This window comes from Lepidochelys kempii, chromosome 4, assembly GCF_965140285.1.
Source record: "Lepidochelys kempii isolate rLepKem1 chromosome 4, rLepKem1.hap1, whole genome shotgun sequence".
Lineage (NCBI taxonomy): Eukaryota > Metazoa > Chordata > Testudines > Cheloniidae > Lepidochelys > Lepidochelys kempii.
The window spans coordinates 51,156,313-51,180,247 of NC_136383.1; the positions used below are offsets into that span (position 1 = coordinate 51,156,313).

Genomic DNA, 23,935 nt, shown 5'->3' on the forward strand with positions numbered 1-23,935 from the left:
CGGCAGAGTATTAAGCCACTTATTGCTTTCAATCAGCAATGAGTGATGATCATTTAAAACAACTTAAAAACTGTCCATTTAAATTAAAAATAGGAACCATAAAAGAGAAACAAAGCTATACAGACAATAAAGTACAGTGTAAGCAAATAAATCCTTAAGTGGCTCCTCCAAACAAACAAAAAACCTTTAGAACTTTTTGTAACTAAAAAGCTATTTAATAAGCTTAGAAGGGTTCCAAGTTTGGGTATTTAATGTCTGACAGAACGCCGTGTGCCTGAGCAGCATGCCAGGTTTCTGATGGGACTACTTCTCAGACGTCAGTGCAGCTATTTGGCATTTATACCAATATAACAGAGCTGAATTTGGCCCAGTGACACTACATAAAATGTTCTGAGCCAGATTTTCAGTGGGGCCAAGGAAGAGCTGGGACAGCATGGGGAGTGCGTGCAAAAGAGCCTTTTGCATCTCCTATGTTGGTTCTGTGACAGCCTGGCCTTCCAGCATAGATTAGAACAGCTTCAGACCTGTTCTACCAGCTGCCAAAAGCGCTCAGGTGCTCTTAAGGGAACAGAGGATTGTCAATGCATACCTATCTATAGGGCCCTACTAAATTCACAGTCCATTTTGGTCAAATTCACGGTCATAGGATTTTTTTAAATTGTAAATTTTATGATTTCAGCTATTTAAATCTGAAATTTCACAGTGTTGTAGTTATAGGGATCCTGACCCAACAAGGAGTTGTCAGGTGGTCATAGGCAACGAGTTATATGGGCCTGTGGTGCCCGTGATTCACCAATATTCAGGATCATGGGTCCATAATTGTCCACTGAGCATTAATTTGAAGGGCACTCTTAAGAACATAATAGCAGCCATACTGGGTCAGACCAAAGGTCCATCAAGCCCAGTATCCTGTCCTCTGAATGAATGAACAGACAGGTTACCATCAGGTGATCCATACCCTGTCACCCAATCCCAGCTTCTGGCAAACAGAGGCTAGGAACCCATTGCTGCCCATCCTGGCTAATAGCCATTGATGGACCTATCTTCCATGAATCTATCTAGCTCCCTTTTGAATCCCGTTATAGTAGTGGCCTTCACAACACCCTCTGGCAAGGAGTTCCAGAGGTTGACAGTGCATTGCATGAAAAAATACTTTCTTGTGTTTGTTTTAAACCTGCTACCTATTAATTTAATTTGGTGGCCCCTTGTTCTTATATTATGAGAAGGAATAAATAACACTTCCTTATTTTCATAGGGCAGGAACTAGGGGTGCGGGGGGTGCTACAGCACCCTCACGTTTTATGCGGGGTCCCATCCGTGCTCCCAGGTCCCGGCTGCTGCCCAGGGCTCCATTTCTGGCACCACATCTGGAGTCCCGACTGCTGCCCAAGCCCCTGTGCCCAACCCCAGCTGTGGCCTCAGCCTCGGTCCCCTAACCCTGTCCAGGTCCCCCAACCCTGTCCAGGTCCCCCCTCCTGGAGACCATGGCCCTGCTCCTGGCCCCAGCTGAGGGGGTGGGAGGGACAGGGGTAAGGATATATATTGGCTTACAAGGCAGTGTGGGGGGCAGAACTTGAACCCTTTCTGGGAACCACCAAAAATTATACAAACCTGGTGCCCACAAGGGTGGTCACAAGGTTATTGGTGGGGGGAGGGGGGAACAGAGGCGGATTGCGGTACTGCTACCCTTACTTCTGTGCTGCAGGCAGCAGCCCTGCCTTCAGACCCGGGCAGGTGGAGAGCGGTGGCTGCTAGCCCAGCTCTGAACGCAGAGCCTCTGCCAGCAGCAGTGCAGAAGTAAGGTGCCCGTGGCATGGTGTGGTATTGCCACTCTTACTTCTGTGCTGCTGCTGGCGGGGCACTGCCTTTAGAGCTGGGCACCTGGCTAACAGCCGCCACTCTTTGGCCATCCAGCTCTACAGGCAGCAGCACAGAAGTAAGGGTGGCAATACCATGATCCTCCTAAAATAACCTTGCGACCCCCCTGCAACTCCCTTTTGGGTCAGGACTCGCAATTTGAGACACACTGGTTTCCCCCAGGAAATCTGTATAGTATAGGGTAAAAACATACAAAAGACCAGATTTCACAGTTCGGGACACGTTTTTCATGGCTGTGAATTGATAGGGCCCTACCTATCTATAGTCTTCTTTCCCCTAAACACTGTCCTTATGCTAGGAGGATGGAGACACTGGAGGATTCCTTTACATGGGACAATTCTCCATCTGCAGGCTTAAAGGTCAGTTTTGAATTAGGCGACCATTGCAAAACTGCTCTAACTGACTGAGAATCAGCCCATGTGTATCCTCAGTACTTGAGAGTCTACTTTTTGTCTAATGTTCTCAGAAAATAGTTAAACTGCTGGTTTTGAATATGGCACAGGGCTAACAAAAACAAATACAAGACTCGTGCTTTGAAAAGTCAATAATAATATATATTATTCTTAAGGAAAAAATAGAAGATAGTGATTAAGATTGACATGATTTCTTTGGGAGTACTTGAGGCTGTGTTTTAAATGTCCTCAGTTGGGGATAAAACTAAACTTGTCATCTCCTACAATTGCCTATACATTTCCACTAATAGTAAAGCATATCCCTCAAAGATTAAATCTGAAGTAAACCAAAATATGAAAAGTTCCACTGTGCCATTGTGGGAACAAAAGATTTAAATTGAAATTTATTTCAGTCCAAATTCTAAATGAAAATTCCATGATTACATTTCCATTACATGTCAATCAATATTGCTCTTTAGTTAGCACTTTTCTATTCTTTTCTCCTAATTTCTCTCCCCTTTATATTTTTTATTAAAAAAATTAAATTTCAAAAATATTTGTAAAGTAGTAGACCCTGTTACAGGGCCAAATCCTGCTCACCTCATTCATTAGAACTACTCATTCAATACACTATGATTTAGCACAAAATGCCAAATCCCAAAAACACATTCTTCACTTTACCTACCTGAGTAGTCCCATTGACTTCAGTGAAATTATTCACATAAGAAAAAATGTGTGATTTTTTTTTATTAAACAATTAATGCTAAAATAATTTTAGGCACACTCCTGTACACCTTTTCATATCCACCATGAATGTTTTGCGTGTGCTAGGAGTGAAGGAACAGGCCTAAAGCTATGGGAAATTTGGGTGCAGAAAGCACTACAGACTGAGCCTCTATGCAACAACATTATTAACTACTTTTGTTGCAGCTCTGGGAATAGTGTTTGTTACTTAAATTGCTGTGGCAGAGTCATTAAGAAAAAGAAAAAAAAAACCTTGCAATTTCTATGCTCTATAAAACAAAAAGATACTGTTAAAAAATAATTCACTGTGAAAGGAGTGCTACTTTTAAAGAAAAGAAAACCAGCTATATTTCAAATCCTGAATTCTTTCCCAACCAGATGACAACCTTTTAGCAAGAAATATAATAAATTTAATATAGCTAATTAAACAACCAAAATTGACATTAATATCTAGTACCAGATGGACTGAGGCATAACAATACACTCAGCTAATCATTGTATCAGGTGCAGTTTAACACTGTTAGTTTTATAGTATATCAAGGAATATGGATTCACATCATATTCAGTAGCAATTCCGAAATACGTACTGGAGAGTTGAGTACGAAAAGTCCTCTATGGAGCTAGAAGCAGAAAATTAAGTTGTTGATTACTGTAGAATGATGGTATGGGAAGGATTTATAAATTGATTTGATTTCAGATTGCAAGTGGATCATAATCAGAATCCTAACCAGAAACCAGAATACAATCCACTGCCCATAAAATTTGGTTGTTTGCTTCCTTAACATACGTCAGGTTTAGAAGCATAAGGCAGTTTACCAGTAATTTTTTCAGGTTTCAGAGAATGTGCAATAGAGATTCAAAGGCTAAGTAAGTATAAGCTTTTTAGAAATCAAGGAAACAGTGTTGACTACCCATATACTTTACGTATAGAGTGTCAGCATTTTTCCTTTGATACTTTAATTTCTAAGCCTTTCCAAATTGGAAATTATGCACTTATGCAACCTCACATCAAACAATAGTAGAATGGTAGCACTACTACAATTCTATCCAGGACCTACTGACAGTACAATGAACAATACAGATTTTATCTTGACAAGTTACACATGCTACCTCAATGCTAAACATCAGAACTATTCCCTTTCTGCCCACAGCCTCACATTGCTAGATCAAACCCAGCCATTAATTAACCACTGACATAAACCTAATTTAAAAATGTATGGGAAAAGTTCATAATATTTCTGGGTTAATAAATTCTATCCACTGTTGACACTAGACACATTACAGTGACTGTAAATCCAAAGGTCTCCTAAATATCTCATATTGGTTTCAAGGTACGTATTCCTCTTATCTTATTAGTTGAAACATACATTTTACTGTCCTTGTCTATCACCAACTCGAGGATTTTCTTTCAGTGTTATTTCCAGTTCAAAATAAGAGACTCTAAGAGACTTATTATTTTATATCGTGGTTGAATGTAAAGGTCCTGTACAAACATATCACAATAAGACAGTTCCGTTCCCAAAGCTTATAGTCAGTCAAAGTAGAATCTAGGTTTTTCATTCTTCCACAGAAAATGTTTTAAGGTTCTATATAAGCGATTCCATCTGGCAAAGTTTAGTTGTACTTTTTGCAGTAAAGGTAAGAGGCTTCTGAAGTATAACACTGATGGACTAGTAGCAATCTCCACATCTACATATACAAATCCACACAATGACCATTTCAAATGAAAGTCTTTTGGTAGAACATTTTTTTAAATTTGGCCCAGAAAGGTTGCTTCTGATTTCAATATATGAGTCCAGATAGATCACCCTACTGTTTGAGCAGACAATGAATTTGTAGAGAGAGGTTCTAGGTGATTTTATATATATTAATAAGCCATTGGAAAATGTGTTATGTTCATGAGAACTAGGTTTAATTCCTGAAATATTAGGCTCTGTGAATATTGCTATTGTCAAAGACACAGTGGCCATTGCACACACAACAGGGGAAACCAAGCATACCTATTTAAGTCTTTTCTAGAGATTACACAGTGCTGACTGTATATTATTGGCAGAAACACAGACAGAATAGCTGAATTCAGAAAATAAGTTGTGGACCAAAATGTAGAGCATTTAATATATAAAAAAAAGCATCAAGGGGGCTTGTCAAATGTTCTCTCTCAGTTTAAACTGAGGATTAGTAGGCTCTCTTAAATTATAACTTTCAGGTAGGTCAAAGCATGGGCCTGAAACTGTTAATTTAATAAGCCTCTTAACAAGAGAAGACCAAAAAATACTTATAGGCCACTAAGTTGAAGTACTATGGCAGAATAAATGTTGATTCTTGGTAGATCATTACCAGGCTAATTCATAACCATATTCAAAATGAAATTGCTCTGTGATTGCTTCAACGCTGTGGTACTCATTAACTGTGGCTTTTCCAAGAACTGTATTCTCATATGTGACTCACTAGAGAACACAAATGCACATCAATAAAAGCAGCAACTGTTATTATCTCTTGCTTTTTACTGAGCGCAAACCTTTATAACACCTATGTATAACATTGAAATGCAAAGATCTAAAACTCATCAAGTACTTGTAGGACTCAAAAAAATGGTGTTTGACCATTTAGAATAGATTATACTGTTAAACATGTTAAGATGTTTTAAGATATTAATTATTATTATAGTAGGTGCTGCTAGTGCCCACTCCAATTTAATTTAATTTGATGTATTTATTTTAATTCTTAGACTATAGCTATTACAGTCTCCTGGTTCCCTAATATGATGTAAAATCCCTACAAAAAGTTTCAAATTTAACTCCTATACAAGATATTCTTCGCAATTTACCCATCCCACCAAGGGAAAAAGAATCTTCCCTTTCAACCCACTCACACACATCTTAACTACTCCTCCACAAAAGCCTGGGAAAGTCGATACATTTGTTCATTTTCAGGACACACTGCAAACCTTGGGATCAGTCAGAAAAATAAGGGGAGTTCCAGTAACTTCCTGGAGAACACCATGTCCGTTAAAGCTTTGTCTAAACAACAAAATGGTACATCAGGTATAACAAGAGTGTAAGCACTAATATAGGGGGCTCAGGGCAGGTTTTATTGACATGGAGCTAAAAACATATGAACCCTGTCTATACACGTGCTCACATTATTACTGGAGAGCAGCTACAAATTTTGAAGTGTTGATGTAGACTTTAGTTAAAATCGCAACACAGTTTCCATTGTACCCCCATTCTCCAGTGTTCATAATTATCTTTAACATTTGCTTTTGGGCCTATCACCATCTCTTTTCTATGTTTGTTTTCTGCCAGAATTTACCTCATCAACAATTTTTGAGTATTAAAAATATGAAGGTGAAAAATCTCTTATTACAGAATTCTTATGTTGACCTAATAACGTATGTGTCTACACTACCAGGTCCCTTCCTCCGACCTAACTCACCTGTAATATTAACTTAATTAATCCACCTTGGCTAGAGGCATAGCGCTTAACTCAATGTTGATGAGTCGACAGAGGCAGTGTAGATGCAGTGTTGTCTAAGTCGACTGAATTGGCCTCCAGGAGGTGTTCCACAATGTTCTGCTGTGACTGCTCTGGAAATCATTTTCAACTCCGCTGTACAGCAGCCAGGTATACAGGAAACAGCCCCTCCCCTGTTAAAGCCCCAGGAACTTTTGACTTCCCATTTCTTGTTTGGTCAGCATGGAGAGCTCTCCAGCACAGCTGATCTTGGTGACTCAATGTCCCAAATGTGCTCCAGCCTGGAGTACACAGGAGGTGGTGAATCTTATTGGTCTGTGGGGAGAAGAGTCCATACAGGCACAGCTGCGATCCAGCTGTAGAAATTTAGACATCTATGAAAAGATCATGCAGGGTGTGGGGGAGAAGGGCTACACGAGGGACACGAAGCAGTGCCCGGTGAAAATCAAAGAACTGCAGCAGGCATACCAGAAGACAAAGGCTCCGCACCACAGACATGCTGCTTTTACAATGAGCTACATGCGATTCTCGGCACCCACCCCCCACTACCCCAAAACACATCATGGACACCTCTCAGGAGTCTGAGTCCTAGGCCAGCTCAGGCAACAACGAGGAGGACATTCTGGAGGAGGAGGAGAACGGGAGACAGGCGAGCAGAGGATCCATTCTCCCTGAGAGTCAGGAGCTGTTTTTAACCCCAGAGCCCAGCCGGTTGCAGGACAGCATAGTGGCCTAGTAAGATGCTGGGCAAGGCACCTCTGGTGAGTACCTAATTCCAATAAAATTGTAAGGGTTACATGCTCTTATATTTTATGTTTAATCTTAATAAAAAGAGAAGTGCCTTGGTTATCTATATCCAAGTGGCCACTCCAGCTACATAGCGGGTTCTCTCTGGAAAAGACTCTTTAGGTGCACAAGAATGGCCAGGGAATCTTCCATGGAGATCTCTAGGAAACGTTCATGGAGGTACTCTGCAATCCTTTGCAGAAGGTTTTTGGGGGCTGTCTTATTTCATCCGCTATGGTAGGGCCAGTGGTGAGCTGGAGCCAGTTCGCATGAACCGGTTGTTAAATTTTGAAACAGTTTTAGAACCGGTTGTTAACCTGCTTCCCTGCCATGGGCGCTGAGGATTTGATGGGCTCCAGCTGGAAAGTGATGTAATTCCTCCTCCAGTCGCTGGGGGCGCTGTGCTGCGGGAGCCATGTGGGCTGCTGCCTGGCCCTGGGCACGAGCCCTGTTGCTGCTGCTGCTCCCCCGATTACTGGTCCTGGGGCTCCCGCTGCTGCCTGGTGGGTCCCCAGCTGCTCTACTGGGCCTGGGCTGTGTCCTGCTGCTCGGGCTGCTCTGAGCCGCTCTCCTCGTGAGTACCCACCACCCTGCCCGCAGCTAGCCCCTGTCTCCAGCCACCCCCACACCCCTTGCCCACACCAGCCCCTGCCGCACCTCCTGCCCTGTCTCCAGCCAGCCCCGCCGCACACACCCCCTGCCCTGTCTCCAGCCAGCCCCTGCCGCACGCACCCCCTGCCCTGTCTCCAGCCAGCCCCTACCGCACGCACCCCTGCCCTGCCTGCAGCCAGCCCCTGCTGCACCTCCTGCCCTGTCTCCAGCCAACCCCTGCTGCACCCCCCTGCAGCCATGCCCGAAGGCAGTCAGCTCCACACCCCCTGTCTCCAGCCAGCCCCGCACTCCCCTGCCCTGCCTGCAGCCAGCCCCTACCTCCAGTCAGCCCCTGCCCTGCCTCCTGCCAGCCCCACACTCCCTTGCCTCCAGCCAACCCCGCATCCTCCTGCCTCCAGCCAGCTCCGCACCCCCTGCCCTGCCTGCAGCCAGCCCTGCCCCACGCCCCTGTCTGCAGCTGGCTCCACGTCCACTGGTGCCCTGCAGTTCCCAGGGCAGTAAGCCTGCACACCTTCTTCAATGAGGGGGGCAGGGAGCAGCTGGGACCCACACATACGCACACCCTAGGGTGACCAGACAGCAAGTGTGAAAAAAAAAAGTGTGAAAGGACGGGGGTGGGCATAATAGGAGCCTATATAAGAAAAAGACCCTAAAATCGGGACATCTGGTCACCCTAGCACACCCCTGGGGAGCGGCGGGGACCCACACATGTGAAACGGAACTCATTTCTAGTTCAGGCCCATCTTTTTAAAAAAGAACTTTAGGCAGGGTTAACATGCATCCATGTTTTCCTGGACAGGTCATACTTTTTGCTACAAAAAATACATACTGTGGCACATCCCTTAAATCAGAACTTTTTATAGGAAACCGGTTGTTAAGATTTTGGCAGCTCATCACTGGGTAGGACACTTTCCTATGCCACTCCAGTATTAACTCTTCTGCCATCATTGCGGTGCACAGCATAGCAGCATAAAGGACCAGGTCTGTACCCAGATGCTTGCAGCATCTGCTCCCTTGCCACCTGTTACCCCCAGGAAACTGATATTACATAGGGTCACCTAGGGGAAAAAAGGGGAAGTTTTCATTACAAGTGCTAGGACTGCAAACAATGGCACATGTGATCCATCACCCATGGTGACTTCAGGGTCCCTCAACTGTGCTTTCCCTTACATGCCAGTGATTTGGTTGGCAGGGATCTGTGTTGACCTCTGTCATAAATATAAAGGGAAGGGTAATCACCTTTAAAATCCCTCCTGGCCAGAGGAAAAATCATTTCACCTGTAAAGGGTTAAGAAGCTAAAGGTAACCTCGCTGGCACCTGACCAAAATGACCAATGAGGAGACAAGATACTTTCAAAAGCTGGGAGGAGGGAGAAAAACAAAGGGTCTGTGTCTGTCTGTGTGATGCTTTTGCCGGAGACAGAACAGGAATGGACTCTTAGAACTTAGTAAGTAATCTAGATAGGTATGCGTTAGATTATGATTTCTTTAAATGGCTGAGAAAATAGCTGTGCTGAATAGAATAACTATTCCTGTCTGTGTGTCTTTTTTGTAACTTAAGGTTTTGCCTAGAGGGATTCTCTGTGTTTTGAATCGAATTATCCTGTAAGGTATTTACCATCCTGATTTTACAGAGGTGATTCTTTTTTACTTCTATTAAAAGTCTTCTTGTAAGAAAACTGAATGCCTTTTCATTGTTCTAAAATCTAAGGGTTTGGGTCTTCGGTCACCTATGCAAATTGGTGAGGATTTTTACCAAACCTTCCCCAGGAAGTGGGGTGCAAGGGTTGGGAGGATTTTGGGGGGAAAGACGTTTCCAAACAACATTTTCTCAGGAACCCAGATAAAGTTTGGTGGTGGCAGTGGAAGTCCAAGGGCAAAGGGTAAAATAGTTTGTACCTCGGGGAAGTTTTAACCTAAGCTGGTAAAAGTAAACTTAGGAGGTTTTCATGCAGGTCCCCATATCTGTACCCTAGAGTTCAGAGTGAGAAGGAACCTTGACATCCTCAGATTCTGCAAGTCAAGGCAACTACTACCAGCAGCATTAAGGGAATGGGGCAGAGAGAGCTTCCTGTGTTCTCTTGTTGCTGCAAACCCCCCACTCCTGAAACTGCCAGTAAGACATCAATTTGGGAGGTTTAACGCAGGTCCCTGGTCTCAAAGCAATGTCCATGTTTCTAGGGGGAGGGGGCATTGTCCACCTGCGCTCCTGACAAAGGTTTGCCACAAGTTGCAGGACAAGGCCTGTCTCTCATGTCATGGGGCCATACTCACCATGGCTGGAACAGTAAATTGGTTTATTGAATAGCTAGGGATTCTGATTATGTTCTGGCTTGCACTTGGGTGTAATAAGGGGAATGTTATTGAAATAGCAACCTTGCACTAGACCCAGGGTATGCACTAACAATGGTTGCCTTCTGCTTTGCATGCCTTACAGTGGAAAGCTTGGCCTTCAGCGGCGAAGAGACTTTCGCAGATTAGAAGGCAGAAAAATAGGACACGTGATGACATGTTCAGCAAGATAACGACTGTCTCCAGGACAGCTGGTATGGGCAGGCACAACACAGATAAGCAGCACATACTACTGTGGCTCATTACTGAAACTGGTTTTCAGAGCCTCCCGGAGACAGAGATCTCCTCACTCAGCTATTCTTATTGTCCTGGTATTTGGCTGCTCAAAATTAGCTGCCAGCCTATCTGCCTCCAAGTCCCCCCAGCGGAAACTTTTCTCCTTTTGCCTCACAGATATTATGGAACACACAGCATGCAGCAATAACAATGGGTGTATTGCTTTCATTGAGGTCTAACCTTGTAAACAAACTGCACCAGTTACCCTTTAAAAGCCAAAGACATTCCACCACCATTCTGCACTTGCTCAGCCTAATGTTGAACCACTCCTTACTGCTGTCCAGGTGGCCGGTGTACAGCTTCATGAGCCATGGCAGCAAGCAGTAGGCTGGGTTTTCCTGGATCACTATTGGCATTTCAGCATCATCAATGGTTATTTTATCATCTGTAAAGAAAGTCCCTGCTTGCAGCTTTCTGAACAGACCTGTGTTCCTAAAGATGTGTTCATCATGCACCTTTCCTGACAATCCCATGTTGATGTTGGTGTAGAGTGACCTTATTTCCGAGGCTGTCGCTGGTTGCTCGAACCCTGCCGGTCCCCGTGCACTGGAACCCGGCCTCCCTCCCTCCTCCCTACCTCCCCCTCTGCATGGGGCTGGCCTCTCCGCTTTCCCCCTGCATACCCTGCACGTTCCTTGGATGTCACCGCACCCCACTTTTTTGGCAAAAATAGGCATGTGTCCCTGATCAAGTTGGCAAGAGCAAATGGGACAATGCCTACTTTTGCCAAAAAAGTCAGTGCAGCTGGGACAGGGCTTAAAAAAGGGACTGTCCCAGCCAAAAGCAGACATATGGTCACTCTATGCCCCCTGGGATCCACCAGCACTTGCAATACCATTGCAAAGTATCCCTTGGTTTATGTACTCTTTGGCAAGGTGGTCTGGTGCCAAGATAGGGATGTGCATGCCATCTATTGCCCCACTGCCGTAAGGAATCCCCATGGCAGCAAAACCATCCACTATGTCCTGCACGTTTCCCAGAGTAACTACCCTTCTTAGCAGAAGTCAATTAATGGCCCTGCACACTTGGAGCACAACAGCTCCCACAGTGGAGTTTCCAATTCCGAATTGATTCCCCACTAATCAGTAGCAGTCTGGCATTGCAAGTTTCAACAGAGCAATTGTCACTCACTTCTCCACTGTCAGAGCAGGTCTTGTTTTAGTGTTGCTGTGCTTCAGGGCTGGGGAAAAGCTCTGCACAAAGTTCCTGGGAAGTGGCCTTCTGCATTCAAAAGTTCTGCAGCTACTGCTCATCATCCCGTAGCTGCATAACGATGTGATCCCACCAGTCAGTGCCTGTTTCCAGGGACTAGAAACTGTGCTTCACCACTGTCAGCAGCAACTGGAAATTGTTTTGTTCTATGGCTTGCAGCAGGACTGCTTGCATGACATCACAATGTTCCACGTGGCGGCTCCTGTCTCGACTCTGGAAATACTGCAGGATAAGGCACAAGGCATTTGTAATGCTCACAAGAGTGCACAGCTGAGCAGGTTCCCTGCTTCTCGGGCTATGGCATATGCACGGCTAAGCCAGGCTTTAAAAAAAAGGTGCGAGAAAGTATAGGTTGTTTGCCATTGATATCAGGGGAGGGAGGCAGGGAGGAAACTGCATCATGGGAGGCCGAAGCCATGTTCCCATTCCCCCCTGCAACAATGTTTTGGTCCCAGGAGGCATTGCAAGCCCTTCCCAAAACCTCCTGCAGCTAGTTTCACTGTGGGATAGGTACCCATGGTGCACTGTGTTAGGATAAAGATATTCAGGCCAGTCTGCAAAGAATCATAGAATCATAGAATATCAGGGTTGGAAGGGACCCCAGAAGGTCATCTAGTCCAACCCCCTGCTCAAAGCAGGACCAATTCCCAGTTAAATCATCCCAGCCAGGGCTTTGTCAAGCCTGACCTTAAAAACCTCTAAGGAAGGAGATTCTACCACCTCCCTAGGTAACGCATTCCAGTGTTTCACCACCCTCTTAGTGAAAAAGTCTTTCCTAATATCCAATCTAAACCTCCCCCACTGCAACTTGAGACCATTACTCCTCGTTCTGTCATCTGCTACCATTGAGAACAGTCTAGAGCCATCCTCTTTGGAACCCCCTTTCAGGTAGTTGAAAGCAGCTATCAGATCCCCCCTCATTCTTCTCTTCTGCAGGCTAAACAATCCCAGCTCCCTCAGCCTCTCCTCATAACTCATGTGTTCCAGTCCCCTAATCATTTTTGTTGCCCTTCGCTGGACTCTCTTCAATTTATCCACATCCTTCTTGAAGTGTGGGGCCCAAAACTGGACACAGTACTCCAGATGAGGCCTCACCAATGTCAAATAGAGGGGAACGATCACGTCCCTCGATCTGCTCGCTATGCCCCTACTTATACATCCCAAAATGCCATTGGCCTTCTTGGCAACAAGGGCACACTGCTGACTCATATCCAGCTTCTCGTCCACTGTCACCCCTAGGTCCTTTTCCGCAGAACTGCTGCCTAGCCATTCGGTCCCTAGTACTGTAGGCCTAGGCCTGTACTTTAAGAATTTAGGTGTATTCTTATCACTTGGCTAGTTCTAGAGGTATAAAAGAGAGAATCAAAATCACTGTCTGCTGGTGTAAGGGCCTTCTCTTACTGTGACAGTCTGAGGCCCTGTTCTTAGGCTAAGGCCTTTGGCTAAGCAGCAGAGGCAGCCATAAGCTGGGAAGTGAACAGTCACATCCTCACATTCCAAACTAGTCACATTGAAATAAGGTGCTATTGGGCTGTTAGGCACTATCAGGACAGAATTGTATTCCTATCACCTCCAGAGAAAGGGAAGTGCCTAGAAAATGTAAAAGGAAACTTAGTTTGATAGCATCCTGTCTGGCAAGAACTCACTTATCAATAGCTGGGATGTGAAATCCTCACTTCTGTATTGTTTTGTCATTATAGTTCCCACTTTGCTATTGTTTGTCTGTATAATCTCTCTGGTTCTGTGATTGTTCCTGTCTGCTGTATAATTAATTTTGCTGGGTGTAAACTAATTAAGGTGGTGGGATATAATTGGTTACATAATCATGTCACAATATGTTAGGATTGGTTAGTTAAATTTCAGGAAAATGATTGGTTAAGGTATAGCTAAGCAGAACTCAAGTTTTACTATATAATCTGTAGTCAATGAGGAAGTGAGTGGGGTGTGGGTGGGAGAGTGGGTTGGGGAGGGAGATGGGAACAGGGAATGGAGGTAAGAAAATTGGAATCATGTTTTGCTAAAGGGGGAAATGGGAACAGGGAATGGGAGTAAGGAAGTTGGAATCATGTTTGGCTAAGGGTAGGAAGGGGAACAGGGACACAGGTGTAAGGCTCTGTGGTGTCAGAGCTGGGAAGGAGGATACTAAGGAAGGAAACTGGAATCATGTTTGCTGGAAGTTCACCCCAGTAAACATCGAATTGTTTGCACCTTTGGACTTTGGGTGTTGTTGCTCTCTGTTCATGCGAGAAGGACCAGGGAAGTAAGTGGGTGAAGGAATAAGCCCCCTAACACACTGCTTTGTGCACTGATGCAAGCGCTGCTACTGAGGATGCACTCCACCGACAAAATGAGCATGGTGTGGACACGCATGACCAACTTAATTACTTCGGCAGCTGGATGTCAACTTACATTAAGTCAACTTAACTTTGTAGTGTAGGCAAGCAAAAATTAAAATAGTCAGTTAATGAGCAGGGAAGAAAGTGTGTATGTGTATATATTAGGACTTGGTGAACCACTCTGAAGATCAAAAAAATAATTTTGGGTCAGTTCTTATTCCAAAGAACAATATTTTACACTGATAGCATCTTTCATTTTGAAGGATCCCCAAGTACTTCACTAATGAATACATATTACAACACTGAAATGCAGCAATTCCTGTGCTGGAAAACAGCAACAAGCACACTGCATGCTACTTACCAGAGGAGGAAAGGAAAGTTTTAGCCAGGGACACTGGTGAAAAAGCCCTCTTCTTATGAAAACTACCATAGGATCTAATGTCAATGCAAAGCAGACAAACAGCCTTCAGTCCATACAGAAAGTGATAAAAAATGCAGTATAATTTTCTCATCCCACATATGAATGATTTTACAGCTGAGGCTCTGGATCTGTACTCAGGGGATCTGGATTCTTGTCCAAATCACAGTGTTATCTGTAAGATGGGGATCATCTCCCTGCCTCGCAGAGATGTTATGAGGATAGAACCAATGTTTGAGACATTTAATAGATTCATTTAAAGCCAGAAGGGACCATTAGGTCATCTAGTCTGACCTCCTATATAACACAGGTCATAGAATTTCACCCAATTACCCCTGCATTGCACCCAATGACTTGTCCAACACTGTAGCAATGTATGCCAAAGAAAAACCTATAAACAAGAAAAAATAATTTCTTCAGATAAAAACACAACTTAGAATAATAATTTGTTACTCTGTAAAGTCTGAATGGGACTATTCATGTGTCCATTTGCAGGACTAGGAACCAAATTAGCCACCTGGGAAATGTGCAAGGGTTTATTTTTCAGGAATTACATTATATTCGTCAGATCCCCATTAAAATCAATGCTGCTAAAGTAATTTACACTAACTCGGGATCTGGCCCTTTGTATCTGAAATATAGTGTGGCCTTTTCTCTTTTGAACAAACAGTTACTGAGATTAAGAAACAATAGTATTTATTAATAAGGTTGCAATTTAGTCACAGAGGTCATGGAAGTCACAGAATCTGTGACTTCCAAAGACCTCTGTGACTTCAGCCAGTGCCAGCTGAGCGCTGCAGAGTCCCCTGCCACCTGCAGAGACAGGGAGCTGTGGGGTACCCCCGCTGCCTGCCCCCACAGCTCCTGGCCACCAAAGGGGACTCCCAGAGCTCCTGGCCACCCCGGGCAGCAGGGAGGACCCTCGCAGCTTGGAGCTGCCAGTGGAGGGAGCCCTTGGAGCTCCCCGCCTACCCACAGGTGCCTAGACTCCCCATTTTGTCATGCACATTTTAGAAAAAGTCAGGGACAGGCTTCTGTGAATTTTTCATTATTGCCCGTGACCTGTCCATGACTTTTCCTAAAAATATCCAAGACAAAATCTTTGCCTTATTTATTAAATTATGCAGCTGTCATCTATACTTGGATATTAGCTCAAAAAAAAAAAGTACATGAAAGTTCATGGAAATCTTTTAAAAAGTTAACAGATGTTAATGTAGATTGTAATTTAAGATTTAAACTCAATGTATTTAATCCTCTCAATAGCAATCGGATTTATGTTCTGTCTTGGAATTTTTTTTTTATTAAATATGCTTATAATCTGGCTTTGGTTACAGGATATCACCCTGGCTAATGGTTCCTGAACGTCTGACTTCTGTTTTACTCACCAATCACCTTTACCAGTTTCACATAATTTCTCACATAACATTAGTTCAAGATTATATTTGCAGCAGATCTATCTTCATAAGAAGCAAAGAAATAATAAAACAAGTATTGTATTTTGTTAATGTCCCATATATAGAACTTCTCAGTTATCATAAATTATTTGTGAGACTCATGGATTTGTCAGTTCTTTCACCGGCTCATTGCTAATCAGACAGGGATCACTAAACTTCTTGAAAGTGGTATCAGCACTTTCCTTCTGCCACTCATGTTTGCAGTAAGAAGACAGGAGGGGAGAGAATGAGAGTGTGTGGGGGATGTTGGGCACCCTAAAGTTTTTGAAGAGGAAGTGGGGAATTATTGTTTTTGGATAAAGGAGATTAGAAGAAAATGTATATCACTGAACCACAAAGTCTGCTGCAGGAAGAGCTAGACAGGGAGGACCAAATCTTCACCTGAGGTATATTACCGCAGCTCCACTGAAGTCAATATAGCTATGCCAATTTACATTGCTGAGGATCTGACCAGGAAACTGGAGGCAGAGCAGAATGAGAAAAGAAGAGTTTAAGAAACCAGGAGGAAAGTCAGGATCAAGAAAATAAAGTATACAAATCAAAAACATCACCAGGGAATCAGAATGCAGAGTAATTAGCAGCAAGTCATTCTACTCCATATTTTACAATGTGACTGGGATATCTACTGAAAAAATATGCAATTTCATAGGAAAAGATTATTAGTCATTCTCATAAACCTCCTTCCCATGTTAAACACTTCTTAAATTCTATTTCCTACTGGTATCCATTTGAAAAACTGTTGATATAAAAGTGGTGGTTGAAAGTTGTCTATGAAAACTATTTTTCAATGGAAAGCTGGGGTTCTGATTAACTGAAATTTTCAATTAACATTTCTGCTTTCCATGGGAAATTGACTGTCAAAGAAATGAGGACTGAAAACCAAAACATTTCAGTTCTGAAATGCCACCGTGGTAACCTCATGGAATTGTAGTTCAGGTGCCTCTTGTTCCTATTCTCTTCTATGGGCCAAGCTCCCCAGCTGGAGTTCATCTCCCATGATGCACCAGAGGCACATGGAAGCCATAGTGCACTGCCTCCACGCAGCAAAAAGGGAGACCGTGGTGTCTCATGAGATGTGTAGTCTGACCAGGGAGCCTGGCCTATAGAGGAGAAGTGGAGTGCAATGCACCTGAGTGACAATTCCTATGAGGCACTACAACAACATTTCAAAGTCAACATATTTCAGTTTTTGTCCAAAAACTATATTTTCCATGGAAACTACCCCATCTCTCAATTTATGACCAGCTATACTTTCATTCTAATTCAGTACAGGTTAGTCTGTGGCAGTTGGGATCACCACCTGTATGAGTGACTGCTCCACGAAGGCAATTTCATATGACAGATGCTTAAATGTGAGGTCTGCAGCAGAAGCCTTGAGAGAAAGGATGAAAGCCCTAGCTGGCACAACACCCCCAGAAGTATATGCAGTGAGACAATTGAAGAGCAGGTGGCCAGGATTCCATACACAGAATGAAATACATTTACTGTGGGAGACAGCATGACCAGTTAAAGAAGTGCCCTATACATGGACAGCATTGCAAGGATTGTGGCAAGTTGAATCATTTTAGCAGTGTGCGCAAGAGCAGAAGCAGCTCTCAGAAAGATTCAGTACAAGAGATGGATGGCTCATCAGATAGCGATGATCACATTTGAGTCCAAGAGCCAATAAGGTTCAGGCTGTTGGGACAGGAAAGCCACAAGGGATAATACCAAACGCTATGCATTCCACAATGGTAACAGGAAAATGCCATGTGCGATTTCAGCTGATAGTGGAGCCTCCTATGGAGTGATTCCTCACTGTGAATTGTACTCAAACGCATCCATTACAAAGAGCAATCCCAATTGGATAACATACAATGAGAGCATAATGGAGTCTATAGGAAAATGTAACTTCAGAGTAACTAACCTGAAAAATAACAGATGTTTGTGGCTGTGGATGGTAAGTACCACAGACCCCTTTGGGGAATACGGCCATACAAGCTGTGGATCTGATCAGGGTGCAGCATCAGAATTTTATAGTTGCATCAAGAATCAAAAGGAGGCCCACCAATAATGGAGAAAATTTTAAAAGCATAGGGGATGTTTCCAAAGGCGATGGGTGCCTTGAAGGAAAGCTACAACTGAAAGTGGACCCCACAGTGGAGTTTGTGTGCTTACCATGAAGGAAAATTCCAGTGCAACTGTGTAATCCAGTATGCAAGGAGCTCTAAAGTTTGCAGAGCAAAGGTATCATAGCACCCTGTAGAAGCCAGTACAAGAGGAAGGAGCTTGTGGGTCGTAAAGAAGCCATCTGGCAACCTGTCTAGTATGCTGACAACCCTTGCATTTGGTCACTACAGAGGGCTGTGCATGTCAATGGCCATAAGTTCAACACCTGGATGTCTCAGAGAAGAATCACCCAAGCACTGGAAGGACTGCCTATGGTTGAAATAATTGCAGGATGATATCCTCATTGTAGGTGAAGGGAGTAATGATATAAAAGCTGAACAAGACCATGGCAGGAAATGACAAGCTTTTTTCCAGGAACACAAGGACAAGAACATAACACTCATTCCAGAAAAAGGTGACTCAAACAGTGTGAGGTGACATATGTCAAACATTTGCTCACAGCAGAGGGAGTGAAAGCAGATTCCAACAAGATCAAGGCAGTCAAGAGACAGGCCAGTTCCAGTGGGTGTGAAAGGGATACAGCGGTTCATAGGAACCAGAAATTTGCTGCCTCAGTTCTGTCCACACCTGGCTGCAGCAGTGGAACCCATACAACAGCTCACAAGGCAGGATGTTGAATGGGACTGGGAAAGTTCCCAACATCAAGCATGACACGCTGATCAATAATATAAGATGCCTCAGTCCTGAAGTACTACCATCCAGGAGGGTCACTGACACTCCAGCGTGATGCATTGGAGAAAGGATTGGGTGTAACTCATCTGCAGGACAGCCGATAGCTTGTGCCAGCAAAGCCCTGTCAGATACTGAACAGAGGTAACACCTAGATAGAAAAAGAGCTTCTGGCTGTTGTATTTGAAGTGGAGCAATGTCATCAGTTTACCAGTGGCCAACCAGTAATCGTGCAATCAGACCACAAACCTGGAAAAAACTATCATGGCAAAGCCCCTTCTTAGTGTTACAAAGAGATTGCCACATATATTGATGCACCTCCACCTCTACCAGGTAGAGATCAGATATTGTCCAGGACTACTAGTATTAGCGGAGACCCTGAGCATGGCATATATATCCAGCATCAGCAAGTTTGGGGAAGGTAATCAGGATACGGAATTCATTAACATGCTGCACTATGTCCCACTTTCAACAGGAAAGCTGATGGAAATCACAGGCTACAGAAAAGGACATCCAACTCCAGGCAGTCAAGAGAACAAGAACCCAGAAAATAAAATCCAAGTGCCAGTAAAAGCCAAACTATATTTTCAAATTAAAGATGAGCTGAGCATGAAAGATGGAATCATATTTCAAGGACAGAGCTGTTGTCCCTGCATCATTATGTAAGAATGTCATGCAAAAAATACATGCCTCACACATTGGCACCAATAGCTGTCTTAGACAAACTCAAGAGTGTGTTTACTGGCCAGGAATAAGTACACACCTTCACTCTGTGACTGAAGGGTATGACACCTTCTGGTTATGTAATAACAGTCTTCCGAAAGAGACTGTCACCACGTGATCTGCCCACCTGACCAAGGGAAAAGTTAGGGCTTATTTACCTTTAATTTAAAGCAGTACTTCATTACAGTAGATTACTATCCAAATTTTTGGGAGGCAAAGTACCTGCCAGATACAAGAAGAAAGTCTGTGATTGGTGAACTGAAGGCCCATTTTGTGAGATATGGTGTTCTGGACACTGAATTCATCCACAACATACCCCAATTTACCTCAGAAAAATTCAAGGAATTTGCTTGCAAACGGAAATTTGACCACCACAACTCCTCCCCAGCATACCTACAGAGTAATGGTAAGATGAAATCATCTGTGCAAACAGCAAAGAGACTGTTACACAAGGCTGTTTCTTATGGTTCAGACCCCTTCTTAGCGTTTTTGGCACACAGGAATACTCCTTCACAAGGGTGCCAAAACAGTCCAGTGCAGACACTGAAGAGGCAAAGGACCAAAATCCCGCTCTCAACAGGGGGAGATCTGTTGCAGCCAGAAGGATGGAGACACCACTGAGAGGAGATAGTCAACAATAATAGGAAACAGGTACTAGGGTTCAACCAGTCAGTCAAGGACCTACTGGCCCTGGAGGCAGGCGCTCTTGTGAGGATCCAGCCATTAGAAACATACCAGAATGCGTGGACTAAAGGAGTCATGAGGTGCAATCACACCCAGGTCAAAGGAGGTGACTACACATGAGGGACAAGTGATTTAGAGGAACAGGAGACACTTATGAGCTTGCAGACACAAGACGCTGAGAGAGCCTACCGAGATCATTGCATAATGGTGAGAGAGAGAACCATCCAGAGGCCAACCCCACAGGCAGGGAGGGGACTTCACAGAGAGATGGTTTGCTAGACTCAGACAGGTGACAGGGAGTCAGAGATAGGTCACTCCTGGTGTAGTTGTCTGTTGAGGAGACTAAACTATCTCAAAGACCATGGAATCAACTGAGTTTCTGGTAAAGATAAAACTCCAATTTGGCTATATTTTAGCAACTTCTCGCTGAAGGGGCGGGGGTCGGAGTCTGGGCATCAGTTATGGACGGAGCAGTACACAAAGTTTAATAAATAACACTTGTTTAAGTTAATCTGCATTCAGCTTCCTTCTTTGCTAATGAAACAGAGGGTAGGAGAAAACAGCCAACCAATCAGCACAATACAGAGAAAGTCCAGTCAAAACTTTATAAGGTTATCTGAATATCCAGAGATCCCTGCTTTGACTGCTTCTACTTTTACCTGCTGGGATCTTTGGCAGGTTTCTCTGCAGTTTTCCCTCAAGGCCACATAGCAGGGGGAGGGGAGGCACCACCTGGGTCCTAATGACCCCAGATTTTGGGAGGTTTCCCATGCACAGTTTTGGGTCCTGAGGGGTGCTGGGACAGGGGATGGATGATCCTGGTTGGGCCCATATTTCCCCTCCCAGTGCAGCAGTCCCTGCTTTGGCTACTTCTGCTCCAGTCATCTTGTAATGGAGAGGTTTTTTTTCCTAATTATATGTTTTGCAATGTGTTTCTGGATACTGCTATTTAACTTCTATTTTCCATGCTCTTATCACCAAACAAGATTTTTCTAAATTTAATTCAAGTTTCCATTGTAAGATTGTATTTGATCATGGCCAGTGCATCAGGACTACATTAAAAAGTTGGTAAGGCAAAAGGAATCAGTTATGAAATTGAAGGGAGAGGAACAGAAGACAAACAAAAGAACACATGGTCTCTGTCTCTTGCTCTCTCTCACTTGCTGTCTCCCTCCTTACATTTCTTTGAATGCTCCAATGTCAACTTAACCCAAAATGTCAACCCTGAACTGGCATTTTGGCAATTACATCAGAGTAAAGTAATTGTGCATTTTATTTATTTGTTCTTTAAACTTAGAAAATAACACGAGGTGCCTGTCTGAACACCCTAGGTGCCTCTGACAAACACTTAAAAATACAATCAATCATAGAAAAACAACAACCCTATAACACACTACTAAGTAACCAGGCAGCACAAAAATAAAAATAATACCCCCTTTTTCCTCTAATCACCCCACACATATCTACTTTTTCAACAGCCCCCTAAGACTATATGACTTGCAGTGCACCATGAAAGTCAGCTGACAAACTATTTCAAACTTAGGTGGAAATGCATTCTAAAGGAAAGGCAATCTCACAGAGAACACCCTGCCAGAAGTCCCCTCTCTTTTATACCAAGGAGAGCCATTTCAAGAGCCTCTGCTAAGCTCCCAAAATGGAAGTAAGTCACAAGAAGAAGGAAGCCATTTAGGATCTTCTCTCTCAGATATTTATAGCTTTATAAGTCAATACCAACATCCTAAAAATCAACCTAGAAACCTACAGGCAGACATTGCAGGTCATGCTCACAGTCAGACACTCCACTAATCAAGCTGGGTGCTGTATTCTGCACTACTCTTAATTTCCCAATGGGTTTTAAGGTGCAGCACCCAGTAGAGCACATTACAGAGTTCTAGCCTTGAGGCACAAAAGGCATGAATTTGGACTTGTCTGCACATACTTTGTGTATGGATTTTAACTATGTTGGTTTAGAATCCCATACAGTTAGATAAGTGCAATCTCTACTGTGGACTCAGTTATATCAGTACATTTTTATTTACATAATGGTGTTTATATTGGTGTAACTGTTCACAGAAGAGGTTGCACTGATCTAACTATATCAATTTCTAAATCATTATAGATGAAGTGGTGTGAAAACTGTGTGTAAACTAGACCTTAGAGTAATGAAGTTTATGTTGAAAAGATCATAACCTCCTAACCAGAGACAAATGATAAAAAGCAACTTTGGCTACTGCTGAAGATGATCATCCAGTGACAACTGGGAATCCAACCAAACTCCCAGGCTGCAAACAAGAGAAAGTCATTTGTAGACAAACCTTTAGTGTGTGATAGCTAATTTTGGCCATATCTTATGGCTGCTTTCCCAGACCAATCAACTCTGTCTCATCTGGACTGGGCTTCAGCTAACCAATTATCTTGCATGCCCCAGTCTCCACAAGACAGTGTGAAAGGCATTCATTCGCTTGGTCTGAGTCAGAAGAGACAGAAGTATAGAAGTCAGAAGACACAAAAATGGGTGTCATGAGCACATTGAAGACACCCACAACCAATGCTTCTACATTAATTCTCTTAATGACCTCATATGCACATTGAGCAGGAGGACAAGATGAAACCAATCCTGCAGAACTCTCCATAAGAGACCCTTCAGGGCAGAAGAGTAATCATCCAAGACCACCATCTAGGATCTCCTTAAGAAGTAAGAATGGAGCCACTCAGGAGCAAGATCACCAGCTCCTGCTGAGGTCCCAAATCAGTGAACACCACCTATAGAAGGCAACTGATAAATCTAATACTATCAGCCTAGATACTTGATTTTCATCCCTCACTAGGAAGGGAGCATCCACCAATACTGCAAGAGCAGTTTCTGTTCCATATGTATTTTGGTTCTCAGATTAACAATGGTAAAGGAAATCTTGCTACTGTGAGAGTTATCCCATCTCAACCTTCTGAATAATCTTTACTACCAGGAATATAACAGTCCAGATTGTCAGTATGAAGCAATTTATTGATCCTGGGATGCACCAGTGCCTAGAGCAAGTTCTTAAAGGAGATGTTGACAATCTCCACCACTGGCCTTTCCTAGCCAAGACAGACATGGATCAAGAACATAGTGAATAAAGTCAGGAATAAGCAATGTTAAAAAAGGCTTTAAACTTATTAACATAGGGGCTTCAAAAAAGAAAAAAAGACGGCTTGTGGGTAAGGCACCAGAATAGGACTAAGGAAATCTGGATTCAATTTCCAGCTCTGCCCCAGATTTCCTGTGTGACAGTGAGCAAGTCCCTCTATCTGTAGAACAGGGAAAATAATACTTCCCCACTTCACAGGATGGGGAGATAAAGTAATTAATGTTTCTAAGGTATACAGTAGTTTGAAACTAAACAAGAAAAAGGGTGCGCTGCTATTGCAAATAGATCATGTATAAATGAGTAGGTTTAACTATTAATAAGTATTAGCTTTTTTTTAAGGCTCTACTTAGAATTACACTAGTTGTTTCTAAATGTTAACAGAATTTCTTGGAAAGAGCAGTGAGAGAGTCTTCTGTGCTCACATCTCAGTCTGTGACCATGCCTTGCACAGGAAGAACAAGGGGATGGGAAGCTCTTCATACATTCTTCCTCCCATGAATCACTACAAAAGCCAGCTTCAATCTGGCCCTGCATATTTAGGGCACAATCCTGCTCCTGCTGAAGGCAAGAGCAAAAACTTCACACTGGAATCAGGCCTTACGCACAGTACAGTAAATCACATATTCAC

The 23,935-nt window shown here is 43.5% G+C and overlaps 1 protein-coding gene across 4 annotated transcripts in view; it reads right to left on the bottom strand.

Moving 5' to 3' along the window:
- MGAT4D (MGAT4 family member D) overlaps positions 1–23,935 on the bottom strand; it is a 118,094-nt gene that overhangs the window by 79,330 nt on the left and 14,829 nt on the right. Inside the window, exon 2 of one of the 4 annotated variants that reach the window (XM_073341192.2) lies at positions 11,646–11,948. The exons of the other annotated variants lie outside the window; for them this stretch is intronic. The gene's annotated coding sequence lies outside the window, so the exon portion shown is untranslated. The remainder of the gene's footprint in view (positions 1–11,645; positions 11,949–23,935) is intronic. 4 annotated transcript variants of the gene reach the window in all.